Source organism: Toxorhynchites rutilus, chromosome 2 (assembly GCF_029784135.1).
Source record: "Toxorhynchites rutilus septentrionalis strain SRP chromosome 2, ASM2978413v1, whole genome shotgun sequence".
Lineage (NCBI taxonomy): Eukaryota > Metazoa > Arthropoda > Insecta > Diptera > Culicidae > Toxorhynchites > Toxorhynchites rutilus.
In genome coordinates, this window is record NC_073745.1 from 160,055,031 (window position 1) to 160,062,251 (window position 7,221).

Below are 7,221 nucleotides of genomic sequence, written 5' to 3' on the forward strand. Positions count from 1 at the left end.
AAAGTAGGTGGGTCTGAGCCTAGGGGCACGGACGGAAGTTTGACGTACGACTGTAATTGTTCAGAACAGTTGTTTTTTCCAAATGTAATTCTTTTCATTGTTCAGAAATCTGGTAGTCTTTTTTTGTTAAATTGTACACATACTTAATTATTTCCACTGTTGATATCTCAGGCAAAAAATCGCTGGATAAATTTGCTGTCAAATGGTATATATTATAACATATATCGTAAGAGATATTTTGCGTAATATGCATTTGAAAACTCTTAATAAACGTTACATTTTTCGTAGAGTGACCCTCCTATATAGAAAACAAACACGTAGTTCTACGTCAAAACTAAACTAAAAATTTTCATTTAAATGTTAAAATTTCAAAATCGCATTCGGGTGTTCTTCTCTGATAGAAACGTTGATGATGCTGAAGTTAGAGAATTGGCTTCGCATACTCAATTTGCATTTCTGTAACCATTTTTAAAGTATACCGATTTTTTGAAAACATAACAAATCTTCGAATAAAATACTAGTAGCAGCTGAATACTACTTGAATAATGAGAGAGTGCAGAATTCATTCCAACTCTTATGATTATCCTTTTTCTTTAACATTTCAGATAAACCCTCTTCCGCTTTCTGCCGCACTGTTTTCTACCGCTCCTCTAACCCAGCTTAACACATTAAGGACCGCACGTTTTGGGGCAAACTGGAAAGCTTCATTTGTTCGGATTCCACGAATGAGATCGTTTCCTTCGATGTGGATGAGACGAAGGCGAGGCATCGGTAGACCTTGTTAGATTCTTGGGAAACCAAGGATTTAACCTTGTAGAAAACACTGGTTATTTCGTGATCCATCCGCAACAGACGGAACGCGAAACACGAGAAATCTCGTGAGCGGTCCGCAATGTATTAATAACCAAACGGGTAGTTCGATAGGTATGGCAGTGACAGCTAATTTTGCAGCACATCTTGACTAGCGAATCATATCCTCTAAGCCGGAGCTTGCCTGAAACCGATGTCGTAAACGGATAAGAGATTATCTTGAATGTTTATGTAAACATATTCAGTTAAAATCATGCATTGGTTGCACGAGAAGAACTGATAAGACGTGGTTGAACGGAGACCGCGCTATAAGAGTACCGCGTTATAGAGAGGTTGACTGTAATTGCAGCCATTGTCGAGATATTTAAATAAATATTTCTAATTTATTGTCTTTTTTATAGTAAATAACCTTTTTAATATGTTTGTCGTGTTATACCGTCATGTTCATTAAATTTTACGAATTTGCTCATAACTTACAACAACTTTTCCAAACGACGGAATTCGTGCATACTCGACCAGATGTTGGGATGACCCTCTCAAAATTGAAAGAAACTTTCTGGGCGTGATGACTTTACCCAATAAAGCAACTTAGCATATTTAGTTTTTCGAAAATTTATCTAGACTAACATAATAAGGGCCAAATATTTTAACCATTTTATTATAATTTTTTTTACTCGAAAATGGTAAGACCCACAAAAAAGTGAAAAAGTGAAGAGTTTTAGGAAAATTATTTAACTTTCAGAAAAAAAAACTGAAAAAATATTTTTTGAAATCCTACACTGAAAAACATCGATTTCAAAAACTAAAAGTCGATTTTCTCAAAATGGTTATCTCAGATTTTGATGAAATGGTAGATAAATATGTGCCCTACAACTCTTCCATCGTAACTTGTGCATATTTAAGGTAACTTGTGCTAAATCTAACAAAAACTTGTTCAAGGATTTTTTTCGAAAATTTTCTATTTTTTTTCGGGTGTTCATTTATACACTGCGTTTCATAACTATAGAACCACTCATTTTTTCTGAGTTTCCAGAAATACGTAAGAAGTCGGTTGAATTAAGTATATAGTGTAGGAAATAATAACTGTCTTCATTTTTAAGACTGGTCATTTGAACTTTATTGTTGTGTACTGGCGCGAATCATTCAAAAAACTAAACTTCCAGTGTTACGTAACTATAGAATAACCTAAAGGCCACCATGAATCTATTTCTACCTATTATTTATTTCTTCTATAACTGCACACCCAAAAAAATTAAAATTTTCGAGAAAAAAACTTGAAAAATAATTTGTTAGAAGGTGGAGGAAGGCTAGAAGGCGGAAGCGGAGGGGGCCCCTCTAAGGGTGATAACCATGACACATATATTATATTGAAAAAAAACATGATTTTGAATGAAGGTAAGCGGTTATTATTTATGGTATTATCTAACAAAACAAGTCACTATGGGAAAGTTCTACCATACTAATGATGAAATTCAGAAATTGGCCAACGCTTTCGAAATCGAGTTGAGATTTCAACCAGCGTACAATTATGAGTTTGAGTCAATTTTCATACATTAGTACATACATTCGCCATTTTTAGAGAAATAAAAACCATTATTCTGAAAACATATAGCAAACCTTTTAATTCTCATATGACACTATAACTTTATCTAAATACAATGTACCGAAAGCTTGATTTCGACTTTCAAAAGAAGGGAGAAGGATCTGCATGGCGGAGTAAGATTACGAGTTTGAGTCACTGTATAAACATTTCCGTCGCACTTCTAGGTGGATTGACACTATTTTCGTAACTCAAATAATCATTCAAGACACTTACATATTGTCAAATTACCTTGAAATTATTGAGAAATTGATTTCTAAACATAATTCTTAATAGAAAATTATATTCACTGCATTGACCTATTGTCACTCCCTCTGAGGGGTGAGATTGGGTCAACTTTCATTAAATCGCAATTCAGTGAAAAATTAATATTATTCAACAATTCCCTGAACACTCATAAGTTCATCATTAGAGAACATATATACGTAATCAGAATTTCCTTTTACTCTAATTTACGATATTTATTCAACAAAAAAGTTCGAAAACTACATTTGTTTATCCATTCTCACCCCTATCGACGGTACCTCTGTTAATGAATACATCCATTCCATGTCAAACCGATATAGCTGTTCTCAGATTTTCGTCAAAAGTGATAATTTCGTTCTTTATCGCAAAACATAAGACCCGTTTCTTTATTAGGGTCTATTTTCATTTCTGGGGTGGTCCGAAAAATAAATTGTTTCACTTTTACCCAAAAATTACTTTTTTTTCAAAAACTCATAACTTTTGAGCCACTGAACCGATTTAGATGATCGTCATATCAAATTGAATCCAATGAGCTACCTGCCAAAAAAATTTTTTTTTTGTTTTTTTCGAACCATCGGTTCACTTTGAAAAATCATATCTCAGTAACGAAAAAAAGCATCTCTGATATCGAGATATATTATGTAAAAAATCATCAGCTTTTAGGAAAAATATTAAAATATATAGCGCTGTCTAGTCCAAAGCCATGAAAACATTAAAAAGCCACTACCATCAATATTTACAAAAATAAAGTATGGCTTCAATGGGTTCAATTTGATATATCGATCATCGGTTCAGTGGTTCAAAAGTTATGAATTTTTGAAAAAAAGTTACTTAGATTCAAACATCGTTCATCAGTCGAACATATTATTTGCAATATCGTAAATAAAAAGAGGAACTAATTTTTTTTTCTCAGTGTATATTTGTTCACGTTTTAACATCGATACACTATAACTCTTTCTAAGACACTATATCGAAGTCACAATTTAGTCAAAATATCCCCAATTGCTGTGGAAAACTCATATTTCCTCCAACCCAAACGGAATACAAACTTTCACTCGAATCAAAAATACATGTTTTTAAAATCTGCATTTTTAGGACGACTTCATTTGGCTCTGTTATGTTGTAATTATTCTAAGTAAAATATGCTTTGAACTTTTTTTCCGATTTTTTGATTATTTCTTTTTGCATGGATGTTGAATGATCGTTTTTTACATTCGGAACATATTGCTCTGTGGGGTTAAAATTGATTCTTGATAAGGGTAAGAACTGAACATTTGAAGCGATAATTGAAACAGATACTTGTTGAAACACAACACACGTTTCAACGCCAATATATTTAAATTATCAACAAAACTTATTGGGATACGGATGGTTCAATAAAACACATTCGATGGAAGGATGGTTAGTGCAAAATGAAGATTTTTTCGATAAAGTCCATTTTTGCCTGTATATAGTCATCTCAAGGAAAAGAATAAACAGTACTAGGGTAACACGGAGTGAGTTGGACATACGGGGTGATTTGGACCACCCCATTATCTCAAAAAGTACGGCTCAACTTGAATTTTTTATAATGTCATCTTCTTCTATTAATGAACCCTATGTGACTAACGTAAAAAAACTTTGGTAAAATTCAACTGGTGGAAGGAAATGGTAGCATGAACACATCAAGCACTTTGATTGTCGAAAAATGTGAATTTTCCGATCGTAGTTTTAAGGTTTTTCCCGTTGATTAAACTAACTTTTCGTATATTGTGCAGCAGAGTTCTGTTCACCTACAGAAGAGGAACAATTTGAAACTGTAAGTTTGATAACAATAAATGAAATTAATTGCATTTTAATTTTTGCATGTTGTGTGGGGTGAATTGGTCCTACAGATTTAAGGCTTTTCTTTGGTCTAATTGACTCCAGATGCCGCTGAATTACAAAAAGAGGATGGACAGACAACGTTGGAAGAAGGAGGAGCTTGAAAGAGCAACGCAGGCCATCAAGAACGGATTTTCTTTGACCAAGCATCGAAAGTGTTTGAAAATGCTCGAACAACAGTGAAAAAATCCATGCAGGATTCGAGATGGTCTCAATCCAATTTTGCCGGTGTGGAATCTGGCCAAGACACCTGGTATCGATCCCAGAACACTGTTACTGGTCGTAACATTATACCAAAATACTTTACATAAACATAAGTATGTTTTTTTTCGATGAAACACACACTGGACCAAATCACCCTACAGATGGTCCAAATCACTCCGCATCAAATTTGCAATGTCCAAAAATCATCTCTTTTATTTTATGATATAGTTGGTAGTTTAAAGCTTGATATAATGATTAAACATTATTGATTGAGAGAAAACAATATAGCTTAGTATACAATGTGACATTTTTTGGTTTGGTTATTAGGCGATTTGCTTAGGTGGTCCAAATTCCCTCATTTTCCCCTACTTGAAAGTTACCTTTTGCTCGGTACTTTGCCCAGCTAGCTCATCTGTACCGTTTCTCAGGGTCGGTTTCCGATATCGGGAGGACTCACACTAAGACGCGCGCAATCAAGACGGACAATTGAACGCCACCGGAGTAGAAGGGACTGGTCTTATTAAAAATTAATATAAATTTACTAAATTTACTGAATCGATTTTTATTTTCGGGTTAGTAATGCCCATGTGCTCCGTCGTCGATGGTCTTTACCTTCTCTTATTCTCGATGAAACCGGAACGCAGGATTGACTCAAACTCCAGCTGCGTTTTACGGCCACCACCGTCGCTACTTCGCTAGGTCCCAACGATAGTTGACTCCTCCAGAGAGCGGAATGATTCTGCCTCGACGAATGGTGTTCCCGAATGGCGAGAACTGCTTTCCCTCAGGAAGGTGGTCCCAATGGTGTTCTTCCACTGCACCGTAAATCGGTGGACAGAAATTGTGTCATGATCATACCGCTGACACCCTCAAGTGTCTGTGGCTGGTACTCCTCGCGTACTTTCGCTTCACAGCTGCTTACTGTCCCAAGAAACTTTCCTTTTTCTCAATTCACGTCTATATCGCTTTCTATCTTAGACCTTAATGCCCGATCCCATCGTTTCCGCTTTCCTTTTAAACTTCCTCTCCTCTCCGCGTTATCCGTTCTTCTTCTCTTTTCCCTCTGTTCCTTCCATCCTTCCTGTTTCCAGTTACTGTCAGAGGCAGTGACAGTGACAGCCAAATATGGACAAAATCGAATCGAAATTCGTTCAACAAACTCATTCACAGATAAAACTCACCCTTCTATTCTCCGTTTATGCCTCACTTTATTTGAGACAGAATACATTCATCTATCATCTTCGCAAAGTTCATTCTCGATTTGAACGGAAAAATACTTTCTCGATTACGCTCATCTATTCTCATTTTTGTATTCCCTCATTTGCCTCTCAGAATGACATCAGATGGTGATAGAATCAAATTGGAAACTTTTGCTTGAGCCAGCGAGTACCTCTGTAAAATAATTCGTTTTTCACTCAAATAGCAATCATTGAACCTCGATCGCGGTAGTAAAATATAGGTAGATAGTTGAAATCGAGTTGTTTCCTGTGCACTATTGCAATGACATTTTTTTGTTTCCAGTATGAAACGATCCTAGCCAACGCAAAAGACCATATTAACGCAAGGTAACGGGAAGATGGATTCATGTGCACTTGAATGCTGACAGAGTACAAGGAAAAATAAAATCATATATACACGCAGATTCAGTCTATTTTAACTCACTCGTTATTTTGATTCGTGCGATCCTGCCAAAGTAGCATTCATTGAATGTTGTTTTCCACTCTTTGTTTTGTTATGTTCACTATCAGTCCCGAATGAAGATGTTCGGGAAGTGTAAAATGATTCATCGCGCAATCTCACGATTGTTTGTTGCTTTCTTTTCGCCATGATTATTCCAAGAAGATACAAGAGTGATTTATAATTAGGTGTGGAGAAATGAGCGAATGAACTTTTCCATACTTGGTGACAGATAGGCGGGATTGATGATTCACCCAAGCGTTACACCGTTTTTCGGCACAGTGGGCTTGAGTTAGTGGGTACAATATTGATTGGCCAAAAAATTTAAATCTAACGACAATCTTTATTTGAGACCAGTCACAAAAAAAAACAAATGTTCTACAAACAAAACAAGCACAAAATTCTACAACGGTAACATTGAATTGTTCCGTATTTCGACGGTAACAAATTTTACTCCTTTTGCATACGAGCATTTTTTCCTTCATTTTATTGATATCCACAATTGATGATCGATAGTCGATAAAAAGAATACTATGCGCGTCCCTTTTTTTCCCAAAATATATATTTTTATCAAGGCTCATATGGCGTTAGCCTGACGGGGCCGGAGTTCAATATTTTGACAGTTTTTCTTATTATCTATGTTAGTAATTTGTAACCGATTACTCGCGGTCGGCTCGAGGTTAGCATTACAAGTGTTCTCGTAATTGGGATGTTGCTGTCTCCAATGCTCTGTACGTGTGCCCGACACGGGATACTTCCTATTGGGATGCAGCTGACCATTAATCAGCATCGCCCCCCTAATATGTACCCCATATCTAGCG